Below are 15,405 nucleotides of genomic sequence, written 5' to 3'. Positions count from 1 at the left end.
GCAACTTGTGTAAATATTTCACCTGGTGTGAAAATACTTTTTGGTATTTATAGGAATATATTTTAAATTGCTTTTTCATTATGTTACCCCAAAGGCAAAATTATTTTATTGGAAAATTGATTTGCTATCAAATAAAATAAAGATAAGAGTTTAAAAGGTCCAAACTAGTCAAATGATAGAAATTTTGCTCACAAACGTTACCGAATGTGTTACAATAGTTTCGTGCGTGCATGCGTGTGTGTGCGTATTTTCAAAGCTTTCCATATTTATTATTCTCAAAAATTACTTTTTGTAGCAATGGGGGAAATGTTAGGCTGCCACTTCTCAGACAGCAAGCGCCTAATGCACACAGAAATTACATAAATTGTTATGACTATCAAAACCACTTGCCAAAATTTTTTTACAAAATACTTCCCCCTCTTATAAATGGTTTAATTTTCCCCTATCTCTTTGAGTCCTTTATCTTCTTCAGTGTCCTACCCTGCAATATGTGTGAAATTTTATCAAAAGCTTTCTGATATTACCATAAATTACTGTGTAAGCAGAGCTATTGCTTATCTGTCAAGGGGCTTTTTTTCTCTTTCTTTAGCAATTTTCTCCATTTCTATATGTGTGAAAGGTTTTCCTTGCTATTTCTCACCAAGGACTGTACCTTAACATCTTTGACTTTTGGTAAGGAGATCCAGGAGAAAGTTGTTCTTAGAATAACCTCGTGACACCACAAAGGGGCAAGGAAAGCATTTTCTTTCATATGTCCTTTCTTTAACAAGTATTTAGGGAAACTAATTTCTAGATGACAGGACATATTCCTATGTTAAATACAGAGACTGTATTTCTTTATATTTAATGTATTTTTCTACCATTTTAGTTCATTTGGGTTGTATATTTTGCATGCAATGACTATTTACCATTTTTCCAATTATTTATTTTAAAATCTCCTACAATACATTTCATTAGTACAACATGGTAAATGTTAATCTTTTGATAGGAATTATTTTACTGGTTCTATTGTACCTGGTTAGTCATAATTTTTGACAACTATGCAATTATCTTTTCTATTGTGAGCTTTCTTTAAAAATATTCAAGGTTAATTGGATGGATATTATACTTTGGAAAGAAGTTATGATGATATCCTATTATAAACTGTATAATCTGGAAAGAGGCTGAATATCAGGGTTGTTTTATTACTGCCACAGGCAGAGATGGAGTGAAATTTCTATTTTGGGCAGTGCAGGGAAAAGGTCACTTTGAAGATCCAGACTTTGAGAACGATTGTCATGATAACAGGATATCTAGAAACTGCTTTAAAGAAGAATAACATAAAGCCCTCAGCGATGTGCCTGCGGGGCCCATCAGCCAACTGGAATTCTGTTTCACACTCAATGACTCATCCTGCCATATTTTTAATTTTACATAAATGTCCCCTCAGGTATATTAAAAAATCCTTTACAAAAATTAGATAACCCATCCTTCCCTCTATAGCAGACACATGTTAGGTCCACCGATGAATTAAAAAGCAAACTAGAAAAGATCTATCTCTGAATCTGTTTGTATTGAGATCTGTGCAGTAATATAGAAAATGTTCATATTTATCATCAAAAGACTGTGTGCGTCAACAGTGATCAGATTGTTTTCAAAAGCAACAGCAGAGATAATAAGCAATGACAACAAACCATCAGACTTCCTTCCTGAATGGCAATGTCCTTCTCAGCACAGCTACTACGTACAGATGCCTTCATTCTCTGACCACAAGGAACAGACCATCTCTGCACATGTGGTGGAAATATACCTCAGTGTCCATGTCTGACTCCAGCTCTTCTTTTACCACTATATTTCTCTTGTATATTTAGTGCCTTTGGTGAGAATAAAATTGGGAGTGCTGCTTCTGGAGATGATCCATTCTGGATTCCACACGTATGGCTCCCAAGAACTAGCCACATGAGCTTGGACAAGAGTCCAAGTTAATCTACTTGTCTATTACCAAATTGGGAACTCAAAGTATTGACTAAAAATAAAGTTATTTCCTTTTTTTTTTTTTAATGTTTATTTTTCTGAGAGAGAGACAGAGCGTGAGCAGGGAAGGGGCAGAGAGAGAGAGGGAGACACTGAATCTGAAACAGGCTCCAGGCTCTGAGCTGTCAGCACAGAACCCCAACACGGGGCTCACACTCAGAATGGTGAGATCATGACCTGAGCCAAAGTTGGACACTTAACCCACTGAGCCACCCAGGAGCCCCAAAATAAAGGTATTTTTTTTAACTTTATAAACTTTTTTTTTTTTTTTTTAGCAAGTTTAGGTTTACCAAAAAATTGTGCAGGACATACAGAGAGTTCCCATGTACTTGCTACTCCCAATCCCCTCTTAATAACATCTTGCATTAGTGTGGTACATTTGTTATGACTGACAAGCCAATATTGGCACATTATGAACTGAAGCCCATAATTCACATAAGGATTCATTCTTTGGGTTAATACCATTCTATGGATTTTTACAAATATCTAATGCCAAGTATTCACCAATACAATATGGTACAGAATAGTTTCATTGCCCTAAAATTTTCCTGTGCTCTACCCTTTCATCCTTACCTCCCTCCACAAAAGCCCTGGCAACTATTGGTATTTTTATTTTCTCCATAGTTTTACCTTTTCCAGAATGTTACATAGTTGGAATCATATAGTACATAACCTTTTCAGACTTGCTTATTTCACTTAGCAACATATATTTAAGATTTTTTTTCATGACTTTTTGTGACCTGACAACGCATTTATTTCTATCACTAATATTCCATCACGTTGATGTGCTATAGTTTGTTTATTCATTCACTTATTGAACAACATCTTGGTTGTTTTAGTGATTATGAGTAAAGCCACTATAAACAGTCTTGTGTAGGTTTTGTGCGGACATGTTTTCAACTCCCTTGGATAAAAGTACCATTGCTGGATCAGACAGTAAGAGTATGTTTAGCCTTGTAAGAAAATGCCAAACTGTCTTCCAAAGCGGCGGTGCCATTTTGCATTCCCACTAGCTATGAATGAGTGATATTTTGCTTCACATCCTTGCCATCCTTATGTCAGTGTTTTGGATTTTATCCATTTAAGTACATAGGTAATGAATCTTATTATTGTTTAATATATATATATATATTTAACAAATATTTATTAGCTATTTTGTACCAGCCCCTGTTCTAAGGACTGGGGTTATAAGAGTGAATAAAACAGACAAAAAAGCCCCCCATGGAGTCTGTATTCTAGTCGGTAGAGGCTGGAAACAAAGAAATTAGTGGTAAATGTATATGGAGGTTGGTGATAAGTTCTAGCATGGAAGGAACTTGAGGGCAGAAAAAAATATTGGGGTGGGGACTGCCATTTGTAAACTGTGTGGTCAGAAAAGGTGTCCGTGAGAGGATGACATTTTAGCAAAGCACTGAAGGAAGAAAAAATAAGCCATCATGCAAACATCTGGAGGAAGTGTTCTGGGCAGAGAGAATACCAAGTAGCAAGACCCAGGAGAAGGAGGATGCCAGGAAAGTTTAGAAGGAGCACAGAAGCCAGCCTGAGCAAGGAGATGATATCAGGGAGGTCCTGGGGGCTGCCTTACATAGGATCTAGTAGGACATGATAGGGTTTTTCATGTTACTCTAAGAGAGGTAGAAAGTCATCAAAGCAGCAAAGTTTTGAGCAGGAAAGCAATATGGTATGGCTTATTCTTTAAAGCATCTTTGGGCAGCTATACTGAAAATAGGTTGTAGGAGTCAAGGGCAGTAGCCGATAGACAAGGTGGTGAAGCTCTCACAAATATCCACATAAGAGACAGTGCTGCTGGAGTCAAATTTGAAGAGAGTGATTATAAAATGCTTGTAACATTCCCTGTCACATGGTATTATAGTTAGTGTTACCTTCTTTATTAATTTTCATCACGAATATAAAAATATAAAATATCCATATTTCCTATACCATGTTTCCAATTATTAGGACATATTCTGATGTTAATTATTCAACTGTTTTCAGTAAAATTATTTATAACAGTGCTTATAGGTCTTTAAAAAAATCCAAACTCTTTTACTTAGAAAAGTTGAAAAAGTTCTTATTGGATTAGAGTTGCATGATATTGCTAGGATATGTCTTTTAAATATTTTTCACCTATTAGAATATATTTAGCTCATTTGAGATATAATTCAGTTCCAATCTGCAATCCTTCTATCTACCAAGTCAAAGTGTCATATGAAGTAAAGACAGAGGCTTGTTAAAGTTTTTGGTTCCTAAACATCAGTTTTTTTTTCTTCCCCAGGAACAGCAAAATTAAGGGATGGAGTGTGATTACAATAGTTGTCATTCAAAATTATGAATGGGGTCCTTGGTTGGAGATTCAAATCTCTTAGAGTGGTCTGGGGTGGGTAGATTGTGAGGAGATAGCTTTTTTTTTTTTTTTTTTTTTTTTAAATAAACGATTAAATCAGGAAACCTAATTGTCCGGCTAGCTGGGGATGAGGGAAATTGAAATCAGACCTCCTGTCTTCCTAGTTTCATGCTAGATTCGAATATGGTCACTGGGTCTCTGGAGCCTAGGAAAATCAAGTGTATTACAAATGAGTAAGAATTCTAGAGAAACTCTCCAGTAATTTGCTACCTGAATGTGGCATTAGGCAGTTATCTAAATCAATCCCAACAATAACCTAAGTGAAGGTGTAAATATAGCCATCATTCACTTAAGAAATATTTGCTGAGGGGCACCTGGGTGGCTCAGTTGGTTGAGCACCCGACCTCGACTCAGGTCATGATCTCACGGTTCATGAGTTCGAGTCCTGCATCGGGCTCTCTGCTGTCAGCACAGAGCCACCTTCACATCCTCTGTCCTCCTCTCTCCAAAAAAAAACATTAAAAAAAATATTCACTGGACATGTCCTGTATCCAAGAAACTCTTTTAGGAACTAGGGCTACAGAGATAAATTAAAAAGTCCCTGCCTCATAGAACTTACATTGTAGTTGGGGGAGACAGCTGATAAACATTAAAGGAATTGAATATACAATATAATGTTACGTAGTGACAAGGGCTAGGCAGAAAAACGTGATGTGGGGTAAAGGAATGAAGTGTGATAGAATGTGCATTTGTGATAGGCTGTTTAGGAAAGAGATCTCTGAGGAAGTGTCATAAGAATGAGACACAAATGCAGCAAAGATGTAAGCCGCAGTCCTGGGGAAAGCATTCCAGGCAGAGAAAAGTCCAAGTGTAAAGGCTCGAGGTGGGAGCATTTCTGGTGTGTTCTAGAACAGCAAGGAAGCCATTTGACCCCCTCGAATGAGGGAGTGGGGAGAGCAAGGGTAGGAGATGAGGCTGTTGGGGAAGGATGTGGGTTTCTGTGTCATGGGTCATTGAGACCATCAAAGTGTTATGATCTGATTTTCATTTTGGAAAGATCGCTCTATGGGGCAGAGAGAATAAGGAAGCACAGAAATAGAAGGTCAAGGAGTGGCTCAGTCAGTTAAGCGTCTGACTTCCACTCAGGTCATGATCTCATGGTTTGTGAGTTCCAGCCCCTCATCGTGTTCTATGCTGACAGCTCAGAGCCTGGAGCCTGCTTCAGATTCTGTGTCTCCCTCTCTGTCTGCCCCTCCTCTGCTTGTGCTCTGCCTCTCTCTCTCTCTCAAAAATAAATAAATATGAAAAAAAAATAGAAGGTCAAGGGGTCTGGGTGGTTCAGTTAAGCCTCCAACTCTTGATGTTGGATCAGGTCATGATCTCATGGTTTGTGAGACTGAGCCCTGAGTGGGGCTGTGTTGAGAGCGTGGGGGCCTGCTTGGGGTTCTCTCTCTCCCTCTCTCTCTGCCCGTCCTCTGCTCAAGCTTGCTCTCGCTCTCTCTTTCTCTTTCAAAATAAGTAAAACTTAAAAACAAAAAAAGAAAAAAAGAAAAATAGAAGGTCTAATCAGGCAGCTGTTGAAAGCACCCAGGGGAGACCAGGGCTTAGATAATGTGGTAGTGAATAAATCTGAGATACATCTATAGGTAGAGGTGACAGCATTTGCTTATATGAGAGAAAGAAAGAAGAGAGATTTGGTGCATGAATATCTGTAGTAAATGGTGATATTTCACCAAATGAAGAATGCAAAGTTGGGAGAGAACAGCTGCAGTGCAATGGGACATTTTTCAAAATTGGAAGATATGTTACCTTCTTGTGCTCCCCATAAAGCCCACGGTGCTTTTGAAACATAAAAAGCAATGTCTATTGTTTTTTTAAAAAATAGTATAACTTGAGATGAAAAGGAGGTGGGCTGTTCAACTTTACTTCCTTGAGATAAGCATAAATATGGTCTATTGCAATGATTCTTGAAGAATGTTCTGTGGCCTGCTGGTCAGCTTTAAGGGACTTCCCAAAATGCCTGGAACTGATCAAAATGTACAGGTGGTCCTTCTCGTCAGTAATGAAAAATAAAGCTTCATTCCATAGACCTATCTTACCTTTACTTATAACTAAGAAATTTTTGTTTTGTTTTGTTTTACTAGTAACCTATGATACTAACACTTGGTATTTATATACCCGAAATACCAAGTTGCTAGAGTGTCCTGAAGACATATTTAGTTTTTTACTCATAAGGGTTGGCAATGCTTGACAATATTCCCTCCATTTAAGGGGAAGATAATTTGTTGTAAGTGAACCAGAGATGTCTAGATTTGGCCAGGATTTTAAGATTTGTAAAAGAGGGGTGCCTGGGTGGCTCAGTCAGTTAAGTGTCCAAGTGTTTGAATTTGGCTCAGGTCATGATCTCACAGATGATGAGTTTGAGCCCCACACTGAGCTGTCAGCTCAGAGCCTGCTTCGGATCCTCTCTCCCTCTCTCTCTGCTCCTCCCCCTGCTCATTCTCTCTCTCTGTCTCTCTCTCTCAAAAATAAATAAACATTAAAAAAAAAATAAATGTAAAATCTGCAAAAGAGTGAAAGAGCGTCAGAGTCAATAGTTGTCAACATGCCATGGAGTGTTTTCCTTATGGGGGGATTCACATATGGGGGAAACATCACTCTTTGAAGGGGAAAATTGGGCAGCTATTGAATAAGTTAGTATCCTACTTTAATAAGTTTCAAAGGTGCTCAAGGTATTATAGAATTCAGTAAAAAAAAGAGCTTTCAGGGTTTTGAGTTTGGGAGAAATGATTATATCAGGAACCAAGGTGAAGCCTTCTAAGGAGGCTAGTTATAAATTCGATTCAAAAATCATAAAATGGAAGTTGTTGGTGAAACTTGGCCCAGGGACTAGGAGGTTAGGCTCTGAGGGTAAGCTTAAAGACATTTAGCCACCAGTGTAAAAAAGCCATTTTCTTTCTTTAAGAATTTTGTTTGGCATAAGGAAACATTAAAAAGGGACCTGGGTGGCTCAATCAGTTAAGCATCCGAATTGCAGTTCATGAGTTCGAGCCCCATGATGGGTTCTGTGCTGATAGCTTGGAGTTCAGAGCCTAGAGCCTGCTTCAAATTCTGTGTCTCCCTCTCTCTCTGCCCCTCCCCTGCTTGCACCCTGTCTCTCTCTCAAAAATAAATAAACATTAAAAAAAAAGAAAGAAAAGAAAACATGAAAGAGATTTAAGAAAGTTTGTTCCCACAGCTGTAATAAATGTAGTCACAATTGTGGAAAATGAGTCCCAGCAACACCTGAAATGGTTGGTTTCATGATGCTCCCAGAGCCTGTCTTATCCGGGGAAGGTTTAGAAAATGGCTGGGATCCTGACAATGCTGCTCATATGGGGGAGGAAAGAGCACTGCTACAACCCTGACAGTATATTCCTGAACTTCTGCCTGAGTCCTGATCCCCCTGATTCCTAGTCTAGGGATGCAGCAAGTCCAGAAGGACACTGGGAGGACACTTATGAAGCAATTGAGTTTATATAGTTCCTTTTTTTCTTGCTTTAACCATAGTTCAGGTCCCATGACTTTTTCATGCAAAGTGTTTTCATTATTCTCCACAGTAATGTTTTTGTATACCTCTTGTTTCCTGTGATTTCTTTCTTGAAGAGACAGCCTAACAGATTGTCTAAAAGTACTTACCTTACTAGGGTACTTTCCTAGGGGCAGCTACCCCAAAAGTAAACTTAAATAAATGGCAAAATTTCACCCCTAATTCATGAGATCGTGAAGTCTTAAAAATGACAGTGAAGTCCCTAATTGAAAGAGGGGAGAAATGCCACCATGTTTTATTACCACTGGGAATCCCGGTATACCACCACCGAGAGTGAAGTGAAGGGCCCCAGGGCAGGCTGTCCCCAAACGTACCATAATGGCATATCGACTACTTTGAATTGAAGCTTGGGAAGCAACCAGTCCAAGGAGACTCCAAGCCTTCCCTGTCCACCCTGAAAGCAGGAAACAAATCTCCCATGTGAAAAATACCCTGTCTGGCCTAAAAAGTAAAAAGACATCCTTATTACCAGAGACAGAGACTTCAGAGTCAAGAAAGCTGTAGAAATCAACTGTTACCTTTTTTTTACTAATCTACGACTTCAGCCCAAATTCCGCTTACAATTTCTCATTGATTAAAGTTTCATCAGGAGGATGAAGACCATAATGGAATCAACCAAATAGGGTAGATTACATGACTCAATATGTGGAAAACACTTAGGAAAGTGCCCAATGTCTCAACTTCGTAAATAGTATGAAAGCATTAGCTTTAGTAGAATTCTTTAATATAGTATAGTTCTTTAAGACTAGAGCTTATGTTCTACTGGGTCAGTTATGACCTGAAAATTACTAAATTGCTTCTCTCTGAGGTAAGACTTCTGTAAAATATGAAGATAATAGGACCCAAGCTGTAGGCTTAGTATGATAGTCCCGTGTGAGTGTGTGGGGGGTGGGGTTGGGGTGGAGGGAGGAAGGGGCTTAAATCCAAATAGGTTCTTGTCACTGTTTTCATCACTGTTATTTCATTGCAATCTCAAAGCATGCTACTTAGTTTTTTTTTTTTTTTCTTTTCTTTTAGGGATATAAAAAGAGTGACTAGTTTAATTCTCAGTACCATTTAAGGAATTCACACATTTGTTTACTCTGGAAAGCATGCAATTGTGTTTACTAAAACATATGGATGTTTACTATAAATGCTTCATTCCTAAGATCTGCTTTCACATGTGCACATCAGGCATAATGATAATATTTGAACCCTGGTAAAGTATTGCATGCTATATAAATGTGGATAATGTGCTTCGCAGGATCATTTTCATGCTCATGTTAATTATTTGAGCAAAATGCAAATATTTAATTGAATGTAAAAATTGATCCTATACATATTTATTTGCTCTATCTATTCTCAGAGTAAATTCAGTATGATTACTATGAGCATAATTTCAACTGACTTCTATGAAGAAGATTTCACAGTCACCTGAAGTAACAGCCTGCAGCCCTTATTATGGAAAGCCCCCAAAAGGAGCTTGCAGAATCTTGGGAGGATTTCTTAAATCTTATAAAAAAAATAGGAAGAAAGTAAAAGAAGATTTCTCCTTAAAAAGAAATCTGAAAATGCAGCATGAGAAACCAAAGAGTTCTTAATCTATTGACATATCAAACTTACTACCCAGATTTCTCTCTCATTGTTCACTTTACATTATTATGTGTCTCATTTTTACAGTACTTGAAAATTGCTGCATATTCTTAAGTCACAAAAACAGATGAAAATTGAGATGTAAATTTTTGTACTTTAAAAGTAGTTACAAAATTATTTCTTTAAAGTGATCCCACACTGACAGGGGATAAAATCGATGCATTAAGAGAAGCTAGAATAAAATACAGTGTGGTTCACCACTGGAAAATATAAGCAAGTTTACTTGATTTTATTTCTATCAAAATGAATCTTGAAAACCACTGATTATACGTCTCCTGTTTTCAACGTATTGTTTAGAGGATAGAGGAAAGGACAGAAGTACTGATGAAAAATAAATGGACCGAGACGGGTTTGTGAATCCCAGATCTTGCTGTTAGTATGTTCATAAACAATATGTGAATGTTACAGTCCAACAATTTTTTGCCCTCTTTAGAATACTGTAAGCCAAAATACTTTACATAAAATGCATGGTTTTTTTTCTTGCCTTGTTTTTCTGCTTTGTTACCTTCAAGTTATACCGTTCTTTATATTATAGCAACTCAGAGTTTGCACCACTAAATGTGACTCCATAAAGGGCCTCTGATACTGTACTTTGTTATATTTATGTTTTTAAAATATAAAAACAATATACCCTTGAGGATAAACAAAAACTCAGAATTGCACAATTTCAACTCATTTGCAATGTGGCTTGTTCAACATTACATATAGTGCGCTTACATCACTCATAAAATAGAGTATTTCCAACTCTTATACTGTTTCTAGAATCTCAAAAGTTTTAGGACTTTCATTTCCTGACATCTTAATAAAACATGTAGCCTTAATGGCTACCTAACTGAACCTGGAATTTTCATGTAATTTAAAAAATTCTGGACAAAGACAAGTGAACGAATTGACTTGAGAAGTGACTTAACATGTGAGACTCTCATTGCTTTTTTTTTGAAGAGTGCCCCATGAAAACATACTTATCTGCAAAAATAATCAGAAATGATTCTTTTTCTTTTTTTTAACAATTATTTATTTTCGAGAGAGAGACAGAGACAGAGTACATGCAGGGGAGGGGCAGACAGAGGAGACACAGAATCCCAAGCAGGCTCCAGGCTCTGAACTGTCAGCACAGAGCCCAACACAGGGCTCAAACTCACAAACCACAAGTTCATGACCAAAGTTTAATACCCAACCAACTGAGCCACCCAGGAGGCCCAGAAATGATTCTATAATATTATTTATAAACTTTCTTATAATAATCTTTATTTGCAATTCCCCCCCCCCAAAATCTCTTATTAAATCTTTATTCTTGGGTCCTATTTTGGACCCCCTTCAGGGGGTGGTGGTTATTCCTGCATCCAGCATCAAAGTATATGCACACCCTCACAGACAAACATGCACAGTCACAGACAAACAAAACAAACTGGGAAACTTGACAAGAGAGTGTAAGTGACTGTACATGTGGAAAATGTCTGAAAGATAAAGGAAACTAGAAAAAGAATGACTCACACAGCTGTGGCAGACCTTCCCATAGTTTCCATGGACTCTCCTATCTATCCGTATTCAGCGTTAGCTGAAAATCATCATTTCATAAAATCTCAAAATCCAAATTATTCTGTTTCTCATATGTGAATCTCCAGTCTTCACTCTCTTGTTTCTACATTCAGAACATGAGTTCTATTTGTGGTGCTACCTAACTTTCTGTGTAACTTGAGGAAAGCCACTTAACCTCTCTGAACTATACTGCTTCTTAATATGAAAATTTGGACTAAAATATTGGACACTGTCTATTCAGAGGATTGCTGTGAAGATCAACATGAAGATTACATCAACTATAAACATGTATACATAGTTTAGATAAGCAGTGTTAACCTAGACACATATTATCCAAATAATTTTAATTCTTAGTAGTAATCTGTGGCTTTTCAGCCGCAGATTTAATGTATTTATTCTGCAAACCTTTGTTGAACATTCCCATTCTGAGCATTGAGCACTCAGCCAAAGTGTCCATAAGGGAGTGTTTCAGGTGCGACGTCTGGAAAGAATAGGTTTTGGGGTCTTACTTTCTGTAGATGCCCTTGCTGTTGAATTGCCTGGAGCCTAATCAATGGCTGTAACATGTGGCTGTTCAAGGGACGCTGGCTCCAGGTGCCTGGTGGTGGGAGGGATGAAATCCAGGTTCCTCTCTGCTCCTCAGGAAGTATGCCCTAGAGAAAGAGGAACCTTCTTACACTATTGGTGGGAATGCAAACTGGTGTGGCCACTCTGGAGAAGAGTATGAAAGTTCTCAAAAAGCTAAAAATAGAACGCTCCTACAATCCAGCAATTACACTACTAAGTATTTATGCAAAGGATACAAAAATACTAATTTGAAAGGGTGCATACACCCTGATGTTTATGGCAGCGTTATCAACAATAGCCAAACTATGGAACAAGCCCAAATGTCCACCAACTGACAAATGGGGTAAAGAAGATGTGGTTTATCTGATGGAACACTACTCAGCCATAAAAAGAAAGAAATCTTGCCATTTACGATGATGTGGATGGAGCTAGAGAGTATTATGCTAAGCAAAATAGGTCAGTCAGAGAAAGACAAATACTATGTGATTTCACTCACATGTGGAATTTAAGAAACAAATAAATATAGGGTGGGGGGGTGGTAAAGAGAGGCAAACTGAGAAACAGACTCTCAACTATAGAGAACAAATTGAAGGTTGCTGGAGAGGAGATAGGTGGGGGATATGGGCTAAACAGGTATTGGGGATTAAGGAGGGCACTTATTGGGATGAGCACCGAGTGTTGTATGTAAGTGATGAATCACTACATGGACACCAGAAACTAATATTGCACTGTATGTTAACTAGCTGGAATTTAAATAAAAACTTGGAGATAAATAAATAAGTCAGAAAGAAAGAAAGAAAGAAAGAAAGAAAGAAAGAAAGAAAGAGAAAGAAAGAAAGAAAGAGAAAGAAAGAAAGAAAGAGAAAGAAAGAAAGAAAGAAAGAGAAAGAAAGAAAGAAAGAAAGAGAAAGAAAGAAAGAAAGAAAGAAAGAGAGAGAGAAAGAAGGAAAGAAAGAAAGAGAAAGAAAGAAAGAAAGAAAGAAAGAAAGAAAGAAAGAAAGAAAGAAAGAAAGAAAGAAAAGAAGAAAATATCCCCTAGAGAGGGAGCTGCTGAGTCTGGCTGGAGTTGGGGGCTCTTTTTTCCAGTCTTCAAAAGCCAAAGAATGGGCTAAGTCTGCGACTCTCTCCCTTTGGGATCACCACTCATCTCTTCAGGCTGAATAGAACATCATTCTTGGCCGACTAAGAAATGCCAGGGTTGGGGTGCCTGGGTGGCTCAGTCGGTTGAGCGTCCGACTTCGACTCAGGTCATGATCTCACAGTTCATGAGTCTGAGTCCCACATCAGGCTCTGTGCTGACAGCTCAGAGCCTGGGGCCTACTTCAGATTCTCCGTCTCCCTCTCTCTCTGCCCCTTCCCCACATGCGCTCTGTCTCTCTCTGCCTCTCGAAAAATAAAGAAAATTAATTTTAAAAAATAAAAAAAAAGAAATGCCAGGGTCCTCAAGACATATTTTAGATAGTTTTCCTCTAGGTCCTCACCATTTCTCAGGCTATCCTACAGGACCTGTGCCTGATTGTGTTGTTGTAACACCCCCACAAATTCCACCCCTTCTTAGAACTGCAACAGGGACAAAACTCTATCAACAAGACAGAACATAGTGCCGTAGAAGGTGATCCAACATGTTGTTCATCTTTTTGTGGACAATGCCCTTAAGCCCTCAGGGTCAGAAGATTACACCCATTTCATAAACTTTTCTATCGCCATTATTACAGTTTCTCTGTATGCTATTTGGGTTGAAATTCTGTGCCATTTCTGCAAACATCAACATAATTAGTGTTCTGAAAGTATGCTATTGATATGGTTTGGAAAGTTTTAAATCTTGGACCGTACACAGAGAAAAGTTAAAGTTTTCAATATAAATGTCCAATTAATCTACAAAGCGATCTTTAAATATTCTCATATATTCTGTCCTCAAAAATCCTTATTTTCCATTCATGTAAAATCATGTCATAATCCAAGAATATAGAATTATTAAAGCATATAAATTCTAAAACTTGTGGCTTGTTCCTGGAAATAATTACATTGATTGAGGCACTGTGAATTCGAAGTAGAATGTTTTTGTGAGTTGCTGCAGGAGAAAACTCTTAAGCTTCATAAATCTAAATTGAGTGACTGAGAAAAAAGAAAAGGTCTATAAAGCTATGAATACCTATTCTAGTAAAGGATGCAAAAAATTTCAATAAAGAAATAATTGGTAATCTTGAATTCAGTGACAGAAAATTATAAATCTGTCTCTTTTATGAAGTCTCTTGTGTGAAATATGGATGAGTTGAGGTTATAAAAAAACATGTTTACCAGCAGGAGCCTAAATCAACAGCTTTGAACATGATAGTTCAGAAAGTAGCAGGGAGCCACTGTTCCTGACATGGGCAACATTGACATTTATTTAATTTTTTACTTTCCCACAGTAGCCATCTCTTCTCCTGCCCTGTCTCTGCCTACCTTTGTCCTTGGTTAAAATAAACCATCGCAGCATTAAATCTGTCTCCCACAGTTAATTACTGCAGTTATGTGTGAAAGCATTTAGTTGCAAAACCTTCTCGATGGGTTTTAAAGACACAGTTTAATATTAGTTTGTATGGTGGTTGCTGTACATCTTCAAACCATAGAGACCATGTCAAGTGCTCCAAGGAATAATGAAATATTAATTTTGAGACAAAAAATTAAGTGGCTTAAAGAAGAAGCTGTTGTCTATCCCACGAATGGCTTTTAAGACATTGATATCTATGCTTTGAACATATCTATTCTTAGCCGTTCAAACCGCATGTAATGAGCCCTAAGTAACTGTCTGCCTTCACTTATGTAGCACAGATTGAAACCACCAATCCCTTCTTTCTGTCAGAGCACAGCTATGAAGAAAAGGCACCCTTTTCTTATCTACAGTCCTGTAGTTTTTGACAACATTATGCCAATATAGAAGACCTGTTACTGTCTTGTAAACACTGGAGGAAAAAAAAGTACCCCTAATGCTTAAATAAATACTAACGTCCAAGTATTTTGTGGTATGTATACACGTGGATTTGGTAATGCTTTTCCATACTTATTTCATTAAATACTTTACTTGTGAAAAGAAAACCCCCAAAGCCAAATGGAAACGTTTTCCTTGTTCATTCATACAATAAATGACCATAGAGCATCTTTTGTGTATTAGGGTTGATACATAAGGTTGATCTTCTTTATCCAAAATGTTAAAAATGATGAAGATAAAAATGGGTAGAAGTAAGTGATTGTTATAAGAAATGACTTAAATACCACTGGCACCCAATGGATATTGAGCACTAAGAAAGTAGTATTGGGAAGTAAAAAAAATAACAACAACTTATTTTGGGCTTTTTTTACCATTGGCCTTGAATTAAAAAAAAATTAACATTTGTTTATTTTTGAAAGCCAAAGTGAGACAGAGAGTGAGCAGGGGAAGGGGAGAGACAGAGAGGGAGAGGGACACAGATTCGAAGCAGGCTCCAGGCTCTGAGCTATCAGCACAAAGCCTGATGCGGGGCTCGAACCCATGAATCGTGAGACCATGACATGAGCCAAAGTCAGTTGCTTAACTGACTGAGCCACCCAGGTGCCCCTGTTGGCCTTGAAATTGAAAGCTCCATCAGAAATGCTATAATAGAATAATGACGGCTTCAGCTTTTCTTTTTTTTAATTTTTTTTTTCAACGTTTATTTATTTTTGGGACAGAGAGAGACAGAGCATGAACGGGGGAGGGGCA

The sequence above is a fragment of the Puma concolor genome, chromosome C1, assembly GCF_028749965.1.
Source record: "Puma concolor isolate L17-30 chromosome C1, mPumCon1.1.hap2, whole genome shotgun sequence".
Classification (NCBI taxonomy): Eukaryota; Metazoa; Chordata; class Mammalia; order Carnivora; family Felidae; genus Puma; species Puma concolor.
The sequence above is the reverse complement of the archived record's forward strand: the minus strand, read 5'-3'. Positions refer to the sequence as shown.